The sequence below is a fragment of the Hemitrygon akajei genome, chromosome 2, assembly GCF_048418815.1.
Source record: "Hemitrygon akajei chromosome 2, sHemAka1.3, whole genome shotgun sequence".
Taxonomy (NCBI): Eukaryota; Metazoa; Chordata; class Chondrichthyes; order Myliobatiformes; family Dasyatidae; genus Hemitrygon; species Hemitrygon akajei.
This window is the reverse complement of record NC_133125.1, coordinates 68464584-68483235: the sequence shown is the minus strand read 5'-3', so window position 1 is coordinate 68483235 and position 18652 is coordinate 68464584. Positions and strand designations below refer to the sequence as shown.

The 18652-nt window shown below is 55.4% G+C and overlaps 1 pseudogene; it reads right to left on the bottom strand.

The window, feature by feature from the left end:
• Positions 1-592: 592 nt before the first annotated feature.
• LOC140720748 (uncharacterized) lies at positions 593-17995 on the bottom strand (annotated as a pseudogene).
• Positions 17996-18652: the final 657 nt, after the last annotated feature.

Sequence of the window (18652 nt, the reverse complement as noted above, 5' to 3'; positions counted from 1 at the left end):
TGGTGCCAACACAAGGATGGCAAGCTGCGTAGCCTAGGTGCGGGTAGAGTGCTCCACCAACCATTACTTTGCAGGTGAAGGGGGTGGTCCACATTTCGGTGATTCCCTGCTGCTAGCAGACCTCACCAACACCAGCGCCTCAAAGTTACGCCCCTGGTCACTGGAGTTTCTCAGGGGCGCCGAAAGAGCAGAAAACTCCTCCAAGAGTCTCTCAGTAGTGGTGATGGCACTGTGGTCTGGCCACTTGCGTGGCTGTGAGAACGTAGCGGTTCCCGGTGTCAGTGTGGCGGAAGGGGCCCAGGATGTCCACCATTAGGCATTCCATTGGGGCCCCGCCAGGTACTGCTGCATTAGCGCCCTAGACTGGTGGCCCGGCCCCTTCTGGGACGTGCAAGCGTCACAACAGTGCACGAACAGCTCCACATCCTGTCTGCACCCAGGCCAATAGAAGCATTTGCACAGATTCCCGATGGCTGTGCTGGGCTGTGGTGTGGCACTGCTGTGCAGCAGTTCCAGGAAACATGGCCTGCCTCTCCACACCAGTAGCAGAGAGGTTGTTTCGTGGCCCACGCTGGGGCTGGCACGCCACTGCTCAGACCTGTCTCACAGGATCCTCCTTGTCAGCTTCCTCCTCTGCCTCAATGACACAAGCCCTGGCTTGCGGTGTGCTGGGTGATGCTGGAGTGCTTGGGTGGGTGAAAGTTGCTTCTACCTTCTCTGCCGCCGCTGGTGCCGTGGCCAGCAACGATGAGGATATCAGGCGATCAGGCTGCTCCGGTGTCAATGCCTTTACAAAGGCGTAGAGGGCAAGCTCTTCCAGGGCTGCAGAGAGTAGCCACTCAGTGGCAGAGATCAGCTGTGAATGCCCCACAGGCTTTCTCCCATATAGCACCATCTGCTGCCCTTTGCATCCTCCAATGGCTTCTGCTCAAAACGCCCCGACACTGGCCCTATAGTCACACGGCTCAGCCTGCGTTTTGTCAAACAGGTCATCCACCTCCAGGTACACTCCCGTCTCGGTGGGGATCCACCCGTTGTGCCATGTGGCAAGTTTGACTTGTGCCAGGGGGCTGGTACCTCCCTATCTGGGAAGCTTCAGGGTAAACCTTGCGGCGTGAATTGCTGAGGCCCACTGGTCTTCCTCTTGCTCCGGCGATGTTAGTAGTTCCTGCCATGTCGTCCGTCCTCCCGTGACCACGGTGACCAGTGTGGATCACGAGGGAGGCAGGTGCTGTGCTTCACTGTGTCCTCTGGCTTGGGGAGCCTGTGTACACTCATGTCACTGGGGCTCCCTGGGAGAGCACATTGCTCAGTTCCCAGGTTCTCCCTCTGGGTCGGCATCCTGTCTTCAGGAAACCTGCCTAGGGGCGCGGGGGAAGCATACCACTGGATCCCTCAGCTTCTTCTGGGTTTCATCCGATGTCTCTTCAATCTCGCAGTCGATTTCTAATCCCACTTCTGACACCAATGTGGTGAGCGTTTGTCCATTATGATAGCCAAGAAAAGCTCAATTAACTCAACAGCCATTTTTATTTTGATTAACACAAAAACAGAGTGGGCACTATGACCCGGGGAGAGAACCCACTCAGTCACATATAGATGGGGGAAGTGATTATCACACACCCCGGCTACAGTCAGAGTGTCTCACAAACACACAAGTAAATAACTGTAGCTAAAGTGTAGCAAAAAATGAATTTGAACATCTCAGCATATTTCCACAAACACATTTTAAAACAAGAACAATAATTAGTGTTGGTGTGGTAAACTATGTATACCTGTCTGAACACGCCCCTCTGCTGACTGCTCCTGTGGCTCCTCCCACAGACCCCGGTATAAAGGCGATTGGAGGCACTGCTCCCCCCTCAGTCTCCAAGATGTCGTGGTCCCTTTTGCTGCTAGTAAAAGCCTATCGTTCACCTCCCATCTCCGAGAGTTATTGATGGTACATCAGTTGGCCACCAGGAATGTTGGGATGAGCTGTTGACCATGCCCTCCGCCACCACTGGAGCAGCACAATATTGTGAGTGATGTGTACTAGAAGTTAAAAATTGGTTGTTGCATAAACTATCCAGTGTTTTCATGTTGGGAGCAATGTGACTGGTGGTTGTTCTGTCACAGAGAGACTGAACACTTCATTTTCAGGCTAGGACTTGGGAAACGTGACATAAAGTGGAGTGGAGAGCAACTGCCCAAGATGTATTAGCATTCTCAACACAACTCTGCAGGCGCGCCCTGAGCACTATAAACTAGTTCCTGCGCTCCTCACTGGTACGATTGGCCAACATGATCCCTCCTATCCCTCAAATTTTCTCCATCTCCATAAACCCTGAACACCTGTGGAAAGACAAACAGAATCTGCAGACATTAGAACTAAAAGAAAACTAGGCATCCATAATAAGTTCTATGCTTATCTAAATAATAGATAATGCTCAGGGTGGTATACCTGATAGTTGCTGAAATCTGATTGATCTGTTTTAGAGAAACAAATCATAGTTTCAGTTGCCTTAGAATGTATCAATAAAACTTACTAATTTGTTGAAGTACTCCTGTACTGTTGCAGAGAAGAATGACTCTAATGCAGCAATGTTCCCAAGGTGGCCTGGTTAGCTGATTGATTCATGAGTTATCTTAACCATGGAGCCTGTAATGCAGTGTAGGAGCACAGAGAAGCTTTTATACAGATCATTAATTGTGAAATTAACCTTTCTCCAGCTATTACTAATGCTCTAAAATTTCTCAAAATAAGATTAAGGGGATAAATGTCATGAAAATTGAATGCTATTTTTGCCACCTTATGTCAATTTGGCATTAGGAATTAGAAAGTGATTATATGGATTTTTCCACTGAGGTACAGAATTAGAATGCGGGGAGAAAAGTAAAGCCTGTAATAATTAGTAACAGCCATTTAACAAATAGCAAACTCCCATGAAATCAGACCTGGTTGAGACATTATCATTTTTACATCTGAGTCAAAATGTTGGGGGCTCAGATTCCACCAAGGAGGAGTAATCACACCTGTGCTATTTTTCAAGCAACTGTTAAACTGAGACCTTATTTGTCCACTCAGGTGGACATCAAGATCCCAAGACTTATTTCAGAGTAGAGTGGGCAGTTTTTCACCAGAATTTAAGCTGACCCTGAGCCAACATTAACCAACACCTAACTGAAAGGATGAGATAGGTGGATGTGGAGAGGATGTTACCTATGGTGAGGGTATCCAGAACTAGAGGGCACAACCTCAAAACTGAGGGGTGACCTTTTAGAACAGAGGTAAGGAGGATATTTTTTAGCCAGAGAGTGGTGAATCTGTGGAACGCTCTGCCACAGACTGCAGTGGAGGCCAAGTCTGTGGGTATATTTAAAGTGGAAGTTGATAGTTTCCTGATTGGCATCAAAGAATATGGCGAGAAAGCAGGTGTATGGAGTTGAGTGGGATCTAGGATCAGCCATGATAGAATGGCGGAGAAGATTCAATGGGCTGAATGGCCTAATTCTGCTCCTATGTTTTATGGTCTTACAGTCTTATTGAAACCATTCACCTGGTGTATCCACTTCCTGTGTGCAGGTGTATCAGCATCTAATCTATGAAACACTGTAAAGCAGCTAAGCATGCCTCTAGGTTGTGGCAGTAGCTATGGAAAAGGATAATAGTTTCTTCTTTATGTAATATCCTGGTTAAGATTTCTACTGCTATGCTGTGGAATGTTTGATATTCGTAGCTTTCCGTAAAAGCAGTGTTTCATGCTGGAAAGTGTGCTTTGGCTTCAGCCTTATTATCTTTAATAAGGACACATGTTTTCAAACTTGGGAATGTGAGTCAGCCAATCAGGATAGTGGAATCGGGAGAAAGTTCTAGGGAAAGCAGGGTGGAGAGAGAATTGTGATGGACAGTAGTTTGGTTTGGGTTTCTTTTGGCGGAGTCCCGTTTGGTGGTGCAATAATATCAGTGCCGGACTCGGGAGCAAAAGTTCCTGAGTTTGAATCCAAGTCGGGTTGAGCATCGAGCTAGCAACTCTGCCTCGTAAAAACAAGAATAGTTTGCTATGGAAACACCGTCATGACGGTGCCCCGATAACTCCACTGCCGAGTTAAGGGCTATTCTTCTTCTTTTGGTAGGGCCTGTGGAGAGGACATGAGGAAAGTGCTGCAGAATACTGTGGGAAGGTGAGTCCCCATCGCAAGAAGTGCTTTGTGCAGATGAATGGCTCCAAGGAGGAAGGGCCAATACTCCTGAGAGAGAGCCTGTTTGTTTGAGTTCAACTTTGCGGGAGCTTTGGAATGTGATGTATTCTTTCATGCAAACCGGGGGTCCAGTGCTCAGTAAAAGACAACTCCAGTATCAGCTCCAATGGTCTGTGCACGGGCAGCATTCGTTCAGATCAAGGTTTCTTTAGTCGGAACATTACAACCCCAAATCACACAGACCCTAGACATATATTGTTTGTGAAAGGTGGCACGTGACTATTAGCAGAACTGGCTAACAAGCCAAGTTTGCCCATGAGCCCAGTGAGGGGGCTACATTGTTACTTGTAGCAAAATAAAATGCACTCTGTCTACCGGCACTGCCCAGCTAACTGAGTACTTGCTCCTTAATTTGGTTCTTTAAGAGTGCTTTGAATGGCTCCCTCTTTGGTGCAAGCTTTTTTAAGTTGTGTCAGTTTCAACCAATCAGCTCTCAGTATGGTACCTGGTAGGCAAGATTCACCAAACAAGTTAGAGACTATTATAAACTGAAGATTGGCGAAGCGAAATTAGAGTTTGTAAGTTCTCTCCGTGACTGCTTGGGTTTCTTCCATATGCTCTCGTTTCTTCATACATTCCAAAGACAGATGAGTTAGCAGGCTAATTGGCCACATAGGTGTAACTGGGTAGTGTGGCCCATTGGGCTGGTAGGGCCTGTTACCATATTATATTTCTAAATAATAAACATTAAAATAAATATCTTAAACAATATTTTCAGTCTCAGGATACAAACATTACAAGTTTCTCACTGATGCCTTGGATTGAGACCAGGGTCCAGAAGCATTTTCTGGGTGTTTCAGAAAGGATTAAGACATGGACAGGACCTCACAGCTCGCTGCAGAATGTTGGGCTTTCTTTTGCTGCTTTTTGGGGATCAGTGAATTTGCCATTTATAAATGGTGACCTTGAGCCTCACTAGGAATGCACCTGTTCTTGTCAGACATCTCCCTGCAATTCAAACTGTACAGTAGAATTTACTATTCATAATATAAAGCTTGTCATGACATTGTTGAAGGCTTAGCTAACTTGAAGTTCAATCTTCATTACTGAAGGTTCAACTAGGTTTCTGAGTGAACCCACAAAGCAGCTGGTGCTGATGGGATACCTGTATGAGTACTAAAGACCTGTGCTGACCAACTGGCTGGAGTGCTCACCATATCTTTAACCTCTCACTTCGACAGGCTGACGTACCCACCTCCTTCAAGCAGGCTTCAGTTATACCGGTGCCTAAGAAGAGTGTGGTGACCTGCCTCAACAACTATTATCCAGTAGCACTTACTTCCACTGTGATGAAGTACTTTTAGAGGTCGGTGATGAAACATATCAACTCCTGCCTGAGAGGAGACGAGGATCCACTCCAATTTCCCTACCATCACAACATGTCCATGGTAGATGCTACCTCATTAGCTCTTCACCCAATGCTGGAACATCTGGATAGCAAAGATAGCTAAATCATGATGTTCCTCATTCACTACAGCTTGGCATTCAATACCATCATCTCCTCAAAACTAATCAATAAGTTTCAAGTCAAAGTTCAAAGTTCAAAGTACATTTATTATCAGAGTATGCATTCATCTCCTTACAGACAGCCACTAAATATAGAAACCCAATGGAACCCATTAAAAAAGCAGACCATCACACGCACAATATGCAGAACAAAACTTGTGCAAGCAGTAAGAGTAAGCAAATAACATTCAGAAAGGAACTTCACAAAAGTGAATCCATAGCCACAAAGTCAGTCACTGCTGATCCAGAGCTCCTTAGAAAATAGAAACATAGATATCTACAATACATTACAGACCCTTCGGCCCACAATGTTGTGTTGACCATGTAACCTACTCTAGAAACTGCCTAGAATTACCCTACTGCTAACCCTCTATTCTTCTAAGCTCCACGTATTCATCCAAAAGTCTCTTAAAGGACCCTATTACATCCACCTTCACTGGTAGTGCATTCCACTCACCCACCACTCTGTGTGGAAAAACTTACCTCTGACATCCCCTCTGTACCTACTTCCAAGAACCTTAAAACTATGCCCCCGTGTTATCTATTTCAGCCCTGAGAAAAAGCCTCTAGTTATCCACAAATCAACACCTCTCATCATCTTGTACATCTCTATCAGGTCATTTTTCATCCTCTGTCACTCCAAGGAGAAGAGGCCAAGTTCATTCAACCTATTCTTATAAGACATGCTCTCCAATCAACGTATAATCCTTGTAAATCTCCTTTGCATTCTCTCCATAGTATCTCCATCCTTCCTGTAGTAAGGTGACCAGAAGTGAACACAGTACTCCAAATGGGGTCTGACCAAGGTCATGTATAGCTGTAACATTACCTCACAGCTCTTGAACTCAATCCCACAACTGATGAATGCCCACTGTTGTGATGGAAAATAACTGGTTCTTTGAGTCTCAACAGTAGAGGCCTGGACACACACAGTTTTAATAATAGGGAATTCATTTACAAGGGGAAGTCGGGTCAACACAAGCAACTACAATATTCTAACAAAAAACATTTAGAGTTAACACGAGTGGGGAAGGTCGAGTCGACTGTACAATACACAGAAAGCGGTGTGGGGACAGGGTACAGCTACACATACAAAGAACAAGGGAAAAGCACTACAACAGCTATCCCCCTTGACCTTGGATAACTGTGGCTCCCTTACCAGGACAAACGATAAACCTTCCCAAACATAAATCAATGCACTTACCTTCAATGAGGTGGTCTGTAAGAGAGACCGAGCCAGGCACATGTCTCACCTTTTATAGCATGGGGCTGGGTGCGATAATCCAATTAAGGTGACCAATAATTTAGCTGTGCATTGATTAGTTGGGAGGGACCAAATGTTGATTGGCATGTGGTGTGTCCTCCGACCAGCCAGGTGGCAGTGCGTCTGTCACGTGGCCGGTATCTCTGGATACACTCCACCCCTCGGAAGACGCACCACATAGCCAACACACATAAGAGGGTGAAACAATATCACATACCAGAAATAACTATTTTTAAGAAGCTAAGTAAATGCAGAGACACTCTTAATCAGCTGGCATGCACAACATAGTATAAAAATCGCTATGATTACAAGAATGAGTGCGATGGACCAGTGAATGACAGTTGCCCACCACCCCTCTAGGAACCCAAACGGCCACCGATTGCCCCATGAGGTGTTGTGCTGGAGGAGCTGGTCCCTTGAATTTTGAATTTTAGCCACCGAGTCCCGAATGTGAGCGGCCAAGTGAGTGATGTTGCTGGACTCATCAGGGATAAAGGTACAGCATTCCTTACCAACCACTGCACACGTTCCACCATCAGCAGCGAGTAGGTAGTCCAGTGCCATTCGGTTCTGCAGGGCGACCATCCTGACAGCTGTTAGTTCTGCCGTCGTTCGGGTGAGGGCATCCTCCGTGTGTTGCAGTGCCACTGCCGTCTCGTTGGCCAGAGTCTCGAGCACACTGGCCATCTGGATCACCTCCCGGGACAGCCGGGCCGTACCATAACTGGGAAAGGCTATCATCCAGAACCTCTCTGCCTCTGTGATGGCCCGCTTGTCCCGGTGGCCGCTGTATGCCGGGTGCTCCCCAAGGTCATTCAGGGGGTGGATGAAGGGCACCACATATGCTGGAAAGCAGCAGCCGTACTAGCTCGTGGGGAGCCACGGGTAGGCGCCGTGGCCGCAGATCCAGTGGGTCCCGTTCAGGGTCCAGGGAGATCCTAGCTTAGCAGCATCATCGGCAGTGGTCACTGGGGCACCCGGGTACCAGTTTCGCTGACAGTTGCTGTGACCAACAGAAAAGTTAGAAGTGTGCTCATTGCGGAGTCTGCACCAGCATTTGTTAGGTCTACTCAGTGGCTGTGGAATAACTCTGAGGGTGGGGACTCGGGTGGAGGTCAAATTGTAGGGAGGGAAATACCAGTTCCTGAAGCACCCACCCCATCGGGGGTCAAGGGAAGAGATGTTGTGTGGTGGGGAGGAGAGTGGTGGGGGACTGCCAGCAGGGCCCCCCCAAGCAGATATAGCAAAACCAGCAGGAGCTAACAGTCTGTGTAAACAGTTCATCTCAATGTCATCCAGCGGGATCGGCGTGAGTGGCAGCGCATCATCAGCGTGTGCTGGGGCCCGCAAGCAGATCCAGCTGTCCGAACTGTTGGTGTTGCTGGCAAACTCGTAAGCGACCCTGAGGAAGGTGTTGGCAGCTGTCATGGAGCCGAGCATCGCAGCGACCAGGAGGGATGACTGGAGTCGCACCGTTGTCCTGTAGAGGGAGACGGGGGTGGAGGGGCGGGGGTAGGTGTAGGAGGAAACTCATTCCCGTCTGGTTAAACGCCGGGTATGTATACAGGACAAATCACCCGGACTGGCAACCCAGCGGGTGTCCACTGGACCGCGCACGACAACTTCTCCCTTTCTGGGGAGGCTCTGCGGCTGTCGTATCCATACTCTGCCCGGGGCCTCGGTCTCGGGGGGTTCGGTGGTTTCCCATTCGGGAGATGGGGACTGTGCCAGGTAGCGGGCCAGTAGGGATCCCCTTGGCTAGTGGGCCGTGTGTTTAACTGGTCGACGGCCTGCTGAAGGACACTTAGACACCCCTGCAGCATGCGAGAGGGTGTCAGAGTGCGGATTTTTTCCCTGAGCAGGCCGTTCATTCTTTCAATTAAGCCCGATGCCTGGGGGTGGTGGGGTAAATGGAGCAGCCACGAGATCCCCGCCTCAGCCGCCCAGGTCTGGGCTTTGGTCCCAGCAAAGTGTGAGCCCTGATCGGATTGTACCTCCCATGGGACCCCATAGAGAGAGGAGAGGTGCTGTAATCCTCTGATGGTGCCGTTCTGGTCGGCCCTCTCACAGGGCACCGCCCCCAGGACACCCGAGTATGTGTCCACCATCGTGAGGACATACTACTTCTTATTCTGTCGCGGGAGCGGTCCAATATAGTCAATTTGCCATACCTGACCCGCTCCCGTACCGCGACAAACATGGCCCGGTGGCCCTATCGGCCAGTCCCCTGGCTTGACTAGCTGGCAGATGGGGCAGTTATCTACAGACGTTTTACATTGATCGAGTGTCAAGGCGACACCGAATTGTTCAGCCCAGCGCCACGTGCCATCGGCCCCTCAGTGGCCACCTTTGTGGTGTGCCCACACAGCTAGTGCCCTGGGGTCTGTGTGCCCACGCAGCTAGTGCACTGGGGTCGGTGTGCCCACGCAGCTAGTGCACTGGGGTCGGTGTGCCCACGCAGCTAGTGCACTGGGGTCTGTGTGCCCACGCAGCTAGTGCCCTGGGGTCGGTGTGCCCACACAGCTAGTGCGCTGGGGTCGGTGTGCCCACGCAGCTAGTGCGCTGGGGTCGGTGTGCCCACGCAGCTAGTGCGCTGGGGTCGGTGTGCCCACGCAGCTAGTGCGCTGGGGTCGGTGTGCCCACGCAGCTAGTGCACTGGGGTCGGTGTGCCCACGCAGCTAGTGCACTGGGGTCTGTGTGCCCACACAGCTAGTGCACTGGGGTCGGTGTGCCCACGCAGCTAGTGTACTGGGGTCGGTGTGCCCACACAGCTAGTGCACTGGGGTCTGTGTGCCCACGCAGCTAGTGCACTGGGGTCGGTGTGCCCACACAGCTAGTGCACTGGGGCCTGTGTGCCCATGCAGCTAGTGCACTGGGGTCTGTGTGCCCACGCAGCTAGTGCACTGGGGTCTGTGTGCCCACGCAGCTAGTGCACTGGGGTCTGTGTGCCCACACAGCTAGTGCACTGGGGTTGGTGTGTCCACGCAGCTCGTGCACTGGGGTCTGTGTGCCCACGCAGCTAGTGCACTGGGGTCTGTGTGCCCACGCAGCTAGTGCACTGGGGTCTGTGTGCCCACGCAGCTAGTGCACTGGGGTCGGTGTGCCCACGCAGCTAGTGCACTGGAGTCTGTGTGCCCACGCAGCTAGTGCACTGGGGTCGGTGTGCCCACACAGCTAGTGCACTGGGGTCGGTGTGCCCACGCAGCTAGTGCACTGGGGTCGGTGTGCCCACGCAGCTAGTGCACTGGGGTCTGTGTGCCCACGCAGCTAGTGCCCTGGGGTCGGTGTGCCCACACAGCTAGTGCGCTGGGGTCGGTGTGCCCACGCAGCTAGTGCGCTGGGGTCGGTGTGCCCACGCAGCTAGTGCGCTGGGGTCGGTGTGCCCACGCAGCTAGTGCGCTGGGGTCGGTGTGCCCACGCAGCTAGTGCACTGGGGTCGGTGTGCCCACGCAGCTAGTGCACTGGGGTCTGTGTGCCCACACAGCTAGTGCACTGGGGTCGGTGTGCCCACGCAGCTAGTGTACTGGGGTCGGTGTGCCCACACAGCTAGTGCACTGGGGTCTGTGTGCCCACGCAGCTAGTGCACTGGGGTCGGTGTGCCCACACAGCTAGTGCACTGGGGCCTGTGTGCCCATGCAGCTAGTGCACTGGGGTCTGTGTGCCCACGCAGCTAGTGCACTGGGGTCTGTGTGCCCACGCAGCTAGTGCACTGGGGTCTGTGTGCCCACACAGCTAGTGCACTGGGGTTGGTGTGTCCACGCAGCTCGTGCACTGGGGTCTGTGTGCCCACGCAGCTAGTGCACTGGGGTCTGTGTGCCCACGCAGCTAGTGCACTGGGGTCTGTGTGCCCACGCAGCTAGTGCACTGGGGTCGGTGTGCCCACGCAGCTAGTGCACTGGAGTCTGTGTGCCCACGCAGCTAGTGCACTGGGGTCGGTGTGCCCACGCAGCTAGTGCACTGGGGTCTGTGTGCCCACACAGCTAGTGCACTGGGGTCGGTGTGCCCACGCAGCTAGTGCACTGGAGTCTGTGTGCCCACACAGCTAGTGCACTGGGGTCGGTGTGCCCACGCAGCTCGTGCACTGGGGTCTGTGTGCCCACACAGCTAGTGCACTGGGGTCGGTGTGCCCACGCAGCTAGTGCACTGGAGTCTGTGTGCCCACACAGCTAGTGCACTGGGGTCGGTGTGCCCACGCAGCTAGTGCACTGGGGTCTGTGTGCCCACGCAGCTAGTGCACTGGGGTCGGTGTGCCCACGCAGCTCGTGCACTGGGGTCTGTGTGCCCACGCAGCTAGTGCACTGGGGTCGGTGTGCCCACGCAGCTAGTGCACTGGGGTCGGTGTGTCCACGCAGCTAGTGCACTGGGGTCGGTGTGCCCACGCAGCTAGTGCACTGGGGTCGGTGTGCCCACGCAGCTAGTGCACTGGGGTCTGTGTGCCCACGCAGCTAGTGCACTGGAGTCTGTGTGCCCATGCAGCTAGTGCACTGGGGTCGGTGTGTCCACGCAGCTAGTGCACTGGGGTCTGTGTGCCCACGCAGCTCGTGCACTGGGGTCCGTGTGCCCACGCAGCTCGTGCACTGGGGTCCGTGTGCCCACGCAGCTCGTGCACTGGGGTCCGTGTGCCCACACAGCTAGTGCACTGGGGTCTGTGTGCCCACGCAGCTCGTGCACTGGGGTCCGTGTGCCCACGCAGCTAGTGCACTGGGGTCGGTGTGCCCACACAGCTAGTGCACTGGGGTCCGTGTGCCCACGCAGCTAGTGCACTGGGGTCGGTGTGCCCACGCAGCTAGTGCACTGGGGTCGGTGTGCCCACACAGCTAGTGCACTGGGGTCGGTGTGCCCACACAGCTAGTGCACTGGGGTCTGTGTGCCCACGCAGCTCGTGCACTGGAGTCTGTGTGCCCACGCAGCTAGTACACTGGGGTCGGTGTGCCCACGCAGCTAGTGCACTGGAGTCTGTGTGCCCACACAGCTAGTGCACCGGGGTCCGTGTGCCCACGCAGCTAGTGCACCGGGGTCTGTGTGCCCACGCAGCTCGTGCACTGGGGTCGGTGTGCCCACGCAGCTCGTGCACTGGGGTCTGTGTGCCCACGCAGCTAGTGCACTGGGGTCGGTGTGCCCACGCAGCTAGTGCACCGGGGTCTGTGTGCCCACGCAGCTAGTGCACCGGGGTCTGTGTGCCCACGCAGCTAGTGCACCGGGGTCTGTGTGCCCACGCAGCTAGTGCACCGGGGTCGGTGTGCCCACGCAGCTAGTGCACTGGAGTCTGTGTGCCCACACAGCTAGTGCACTGGGGTCGGTGTGCCCACACAGCTAGTGCACTGGGGTCGGTGTGCCCACGCAGCTAATGCACTGGGGTCGGTGTGCCCACGCAGCTAGTGCACTGGGGTCTGTGTGCCCACGCAGCTAGTGCACTGGGGTCGGTGTGCCCACGCAGCTAGTGCACTGGGGTCGGTGTGCCCACGCAGCTAGTGCACTGGGGTCGGTGTGCCCACGCAGCTAGTGCACTGGGGTCTGTGTGCCCACGCAGCTAGTGCACTGGGGTCGGTGTTTCCACGCAGCTAGTGCACTGGGGTCTGTGTGCCCACGCAGCTAGTGCACTGGAGTCGGTGTGTCCACGCAGCTAGTGCACTGGGGTCGGTGTGCCCACGCAGCTAGTGCACTGGGGTCTGTGTGCCCACGCAGCTAGTGCACTGGGGTCGGTGTTTCCACGCAGCTAGTGCACTGGGGTCTGTGTGCCCACGCAGCTAGTGCACTGGAGTCGGTGTGTCCACGCAGCTAGTGCACTGGGGTCGGTGTGTCCACGCAGCTAGTGCACTGGAGTCGGTGTGTCCACGCAGCTAGTGCACTGGGGTCGGTGTGTCCACGCAGCTAGTGCACTGGAGTCGGTGTGTCCACGCAGCTAGTGCACTGGGGTCAGTGTGTCCACGCAGCTAGTGCACTGGGGTCTGTGTGCCCACGCAGCTAGTGCACTGGGGTCTGTGTGCCCACGCAGCTAGTGCACTGGGGTCTGTGTGCCCACGCAGCTAGTGCACTGGGGTCTGTGTGTCCACGCAGCTAGTGCACTGGGGTCTGTGTGCCCACGCAGCTAGTGCACTGGGGTCGGTGTGCCCACGCAGCTAGTGCACTGGGGTCTGTGTGCCCACGCAGCTAGTGCACTGGAGTCGGTGTGTCCACGCAGCTAGTGCACTGGGGTCGGTGTGTCCACGCAGCTAGTGCACTGGAGTCTGTGTGTCCACGCAGCTAGTGCACTGGGGTCGGTGTGTCCACGCAGCTAGTGCACTGGGGTCTGTGTGCCCACGCAGCTAGTGCACTGGGGTCCGTGTGCCCACGCAGCTAGTGCACTGGGGTCGGTGTGTCCACGCAGCTAGTGCACTGGGGTCCGTGTGCCCACGCAGCTAGTGCACTGGGGTCCGTGTGTCCACGCAGCTAGTGCACTGGGGTCCGTGTGCCCACGCAGCTAGTGCACTGGAGTCTGTGTGCCCATGCAGCTAGTGCACTGGGGTCGGTGTGTCCACGCAGCTAGTGCACTGGGGTCTGTGTGCCCACGCAGCTCGTGCACTGGGGTCCGTGTGCCCACGCAGCTCGTGCACTGGGGTCCGTGTGCCCACGCAGCTCGTGCACTGGGGTCCGTGTGCCCACACAGCTAGTGCACTGGGGTCTGTGTGCCCACGCAGCTCGTGCACTGGGGTCCGTGTGCCCACGCAGCTAGTGCACTGGGGTCGGTGTGCCCACGCAGCTCGTGCACTGGGGTCCGTGTGCCCACGCAGCTCGTGCACTGGGGTCCGTGTGCCCACACAGCTAGTGCACTGGGGTCTGTGTGCCCACGCAGCTCGTGCACTGGGGTCCGTGTGCCCACGCAGCTAGTGCACTGGGGTCGGTGTGCCCACACAGCTAGTGCACTGGGGTCCGTGTGCCCACGCAGCTAGTGCACTGGGGTCGGTGTGTCCACGCAGCTAGTGCACTGGGGTCTGTGTGCCCACGCAGCTCGTGCACTGGGGTCGGTGTGCCCACACAGCTAGTACACTGGGGTCGGTGTGCCCACGCAGCTAGTGCACTGGAGTCTGTGTGCCCACACAGCTAGTGCACCGGGGTCCGTGTGCCCACGCAGCTAGTGCACCGGGGTCTGTGTGCCCACGCAGCTCGTGCACTGGGGTCGGTGTGCCCACGCAGCTCGTGCACTGGGGTCTGTGTGCCCACGCAGCTAGTGCACTGGGGTCGGTGTGCCCACGCAGCTAGTGCACCGGGGTCTGTGTGCCCACGCAGCTAGTGCACCGGGGTCTGTGTGCCCACGCAGCTAGTGCACCGGGGTCTGTGTGCCCACGCAGCTAGTGCACCGGGGTCGGTGTGCCCACGCAGCTAGTGCACTGGAGTCTGTGTGCCCACACAGCTAGTGCACTGGGGTCGGTGTGCCCACACAGCTAGTGCACTGGGGTCGGTGTGCCCACGCAGCTAATGCACTGGGGTCGGTGTGTCCACGCAGCTAGTGCACTGGGGTCGGTGTGCCCACACAGCTAGTGCACTGGGGTCTGTGTGCCCACGCAGCTAGTGCACTGGGGTCTGTGTGCCCACGCAGCTAGTGCACTGGGGTCGGTGTGCCCACGCAGCTAGTGCACTGGGGTCGGTGTGCCCACGCAGCTAGTGCACTGGGGTCTGTGTGCCCACGCAGCTAGTGCACTGGGGTCGGTGTTTCCACGCAGCTAGTGCACTGGGGTCTGTGTGCCCACGCAGCTAGTGCACTGGAGTCGGTGTGTCCACGCAGCTAGTGCACTGGGGTCGGTGTGTCCACGCAGCTAGTGCACTGGAGTCGGTGTGTCCACGCAGCTAGTGCACTGGGGTCGGTGTGTCCACGCAGCTAGTGCACTGGGGTCTGTGTGCCCACGCAGCTAGTGCACTGGGGTCGGTGTGCCCACGCAGCTAGTGCACTGGGGTCTGTGTGCCCACGCAGCTAGTGCACTGGGGTCTGTGTGTCCACGCAGCTAGTGCACTGGGGTCTGTGTGCCCACGCAGCTAGTGCACTGGGGTCGGTGTGCCCACGCAGCTAGTGCACTGGGGTCTGTGTGCCCACGCAGCTAGTGCACTGGAGTCGGTGTGTCCACGCAGCTAGTGCACTGGGGTCGGTGTGTCCACGCAGCTAGTGCACTGGAGTCTGTGTGTCCACGCAGCTAGTGCACTGGGGTCGGTGTGTCCACGCAGCTAGTGCACTGGGGTCTGTGTGCCCACGCAGCTAGTGCACTGGGGTCCGTGTGCCCACGCAGCTAGTGCACTGGGGTCGGTGTGTCCACGCAGCTAGTGCACTGGGGTCTGTGTGCCCACGCAGCTAGTGCACTGGGGTCTGTGTGTCCACGCAGCTAGTGCACTGGGGTCTGTGTGCCCACTCAGCTAGTGCACTGGGGTCGGTGTGTCCACGCAGCTAGTGCACTGGGGTCTGTGTGCCCACACAGCTAGTGCACTGGGGTCTGTGTGCCCACGCAGCTAGTGCACTGGGGTCTGTGTGCTCACGCAGCTAGTGCACTGGGGTCTGTGTGCTCACGCAGCTAGTGCACTGGGGTCGGTGTGTCCACGCAGCTAGTGCACTGGGGTCTGTGTGCCCACACAGCTAGTGCACTGGGGTCTGTGTGTCCACGCAGCTAGTGCACTGGGGTCTGTGTGCCCACTCAGCTAGTGCACTGGGGTCGGTGTGTCCACGCAGCTAGTGCACTGGGGTCTGTGTGCCCACACAGCTAGTGCACTGGGGTCTGTGTGCCCACGCAGCTAGTGCACTGGGGTCTGTGTGCTCACGCAGCTAGTGCACTGGGGTCTGTGTGCTCACGCAGCTAGTGCACTGGGGTCTGTGTCAGGGGTGGAAGTGGTGGCAGATGATATTTGGGTAGCCTGGTCCACAGCAGTGTTAAACGTTGCCTCTTCATTATCTTTCCGGGTATGGGCATCCACATGGTGGACAGAAATTTTCCTGTGGGTAGCCTGGTTCCAAATGAAACGCCAGTGGTGCTGTCCCCAGAGGGGATGTCCGTGTATTTCCCACCCCACGACTTGCCACTGGGCCATCCACACTGCAATGCCGTTAGCTACTGCCCAGGAGTCAGTATAGATGTGGACTGGTCTGGTAGTGTTTTGGAGGGCGAGGGCTACTGCCGCCAGCTCGGCAAGTTGACTGGAACCCCCCTCCCCCTCGGTGGTTAAAATTCTACCCGCGGCGGGATGAAGTGCTGCCGCTTTCCAAAATTGTTTACCCCCTTTCCAGCGGCTGGAGCCATCTGTGAACCAGGCATGCAGTTTGCGGTCGGGGTCGAGGGAATCGAAGGGTTGACCCCAACATGCTGGGGAGGGTTGTACCTCAGGGATGTCCGGGGCAGGGTCCTGGGACTGGGGGAAAGCCATGACTTGTTCATGGAGGCGGCTGACCCCTTCAGGACCGGGCTCAGCCCAATCCGCAATGTACCACTTCCACTTGACAATGGAGGACCTCTGGGCACGGCCCTCTTTGTGGGTAGAATCGGGGGACTTGACCCATCACATTATGGGGAGATGGGGGCGAAGGACGACAGGGTCAGTGCCTGTTTGGTGTTCTGTGGTGAGGAGCGCCAGGTAGCAGGCTAGCAGCTGGCACTCGAAGGGGCTGTAGCGCACTGCCGTTTCAGGTAGGGACTTAGTCCAGAAACCGAGGGGGACTCTACACCCTGGGGTCTTCTGCCAGAGGCTCCACTCGGTGACCGTCTCACTCGCTGAGACCTGTAACTCAAAAGGCAGACCCGCCTGGCGGGAAGAAAGTGGCACGGCTTGTTCCACCGCTAGTTTCGCCGTATCAAAGGCCGCCTGTTCCGCTGGCCCCCAGAGAAATGTGGGGTTTTTCCTGGAGATCCTATAGAGTGGCCGGAGAAGCAGGGTCAAGTGGGGAATCTGCTGCCGCCAATAGCCCAGGAGCCCCACGAATCTCTGTGTGTCCGTTTTATTCGAGGGGACGGCAAAATATAAAATTTTATTTTTTGCGGCATCGGGTATGCTTCTGTGCCCGGAGTTCCATTGTACTCCGAGGAAAATGACACCCTGGCTGGGGCCCTGTATCTTTTCCATATTAATGGCCCAGCCCCGTCCCCTGAGGGATTCGATTAGCATGTGAAGGCCTTTGACACAATGGTCTCAGAAGGATCTTGGAGAAGAATATTGTCTATATAATGTGCAATCGAAATCTCCGGCGGGAATTGGATGTTGTGTAAATCGCGGGAGACAAGGCCATGGCAGATAGTGGGGCTGTGAATGTAGCCTTGGGGTAGACGACAAAATGCGTATTGTCTGTTATCTCAAGTAAAGGCAAACTGGTCTTGGCTGGCTGAGTGCAGGGGAATGGAGAAAAATGCATTCGCTAAATCGACAACAGCGTACCAGGGTTTATGGGGACGCCCTGCGATGTCTTCAATAAGGGTGACAATGTCAGGTACAGCGGCGGCGAGGGGGAGTGCAGCCTTGTTCAATTGCCTATAATCAACGGTCATCCGCCAGGAGCCGTTCTTCTTTCGGATGGGCCAAATGGGGCTATTGAAAGGCGAGGCAGCGGTTCTAATAATTCCCTCCCGTAACAGAGCTTGAATGGAGTCTGTGATTTCTTGGCCCCCCCCCCCCCCCCCCGGCACTCTGTACTGACTGTTACAGATGATCTTGGAGGGTGGGGGGGATAATAATTGGCTCCCACTTAGCTGCCCCGACGACAATAGTGGCTCGCGCGATGCCGAAGGTGAACTTGCCCCTGTTTGTTTCAAGGGATTGTCCCTTTAAAACATCGATCCCGAGGATACATTCCGGGGAGGAGGCATTAAGGACTTGTACACGTCTGGGGGAATGGTTGCCTATGGCTAGGCGAAGAGTGACCGCCCTGGCGGGTAAAAGGGAGCCCCCCAATCCCTCTGTCTGTATGTCCGTACCCCTCCATAAGGCAGGATTGCCTGGGATAATCGTGTGCTGGGTGCCTGTGTCGACAAGCGCCATCCACCTCTGTGTTTCCCTTTCCCCAATGTACTGTGACGGGTATATGTGGCCTCAGGGCCCCCAGGCAGGAGGGGGCCCTGGCCTTCATCCTATGGGAGGGGGGAAGAGGGCTGCCACGCCAGGGGTGAGGCACTTTGCTGGTGGAGGTGGGACATTTCCTGCCTGACGAGCTGTCTGAGTTCTGCTTCGAGGGCCTTCGAGACAGTTTCAGTTAAGGGAGGCGCGGAGGGTGGCTCGGTGTGGGCATGGTCTGGCCTGGCGGTCTTTTTGTAACTAGTCTTCCCCCTGCAATGCTCCTTCCACAGGGCATATAGGTTGGGGGTGGGGATGCCATCTATCTGGTTACGATCCACCCCTGCACACAGCAGGTCCGTGTACAGCTACCTGCGTGTATATCTGAGAGGGATAGTGTCTAGGGCCCTTGTCTCAGTCTTGCGGACCTGCGTAGGTGCCCCCCTCTGCATATATTCTAATCCCTCCAGGAGGGTGATGGCATCCCGTACGGTCCTACTGCTAGCTGGTGCCATGAGGGGCAGGATTACAGACTTCAGATCGGGGCGTGCGGTAGTGACCAAGTATCCCGCTAGGGCACCGGTCACTCGTGTGTTTTCAAGGAAGTTACGGTCGCAGGCACCTTGGTAGATGCCGTTGACCAGT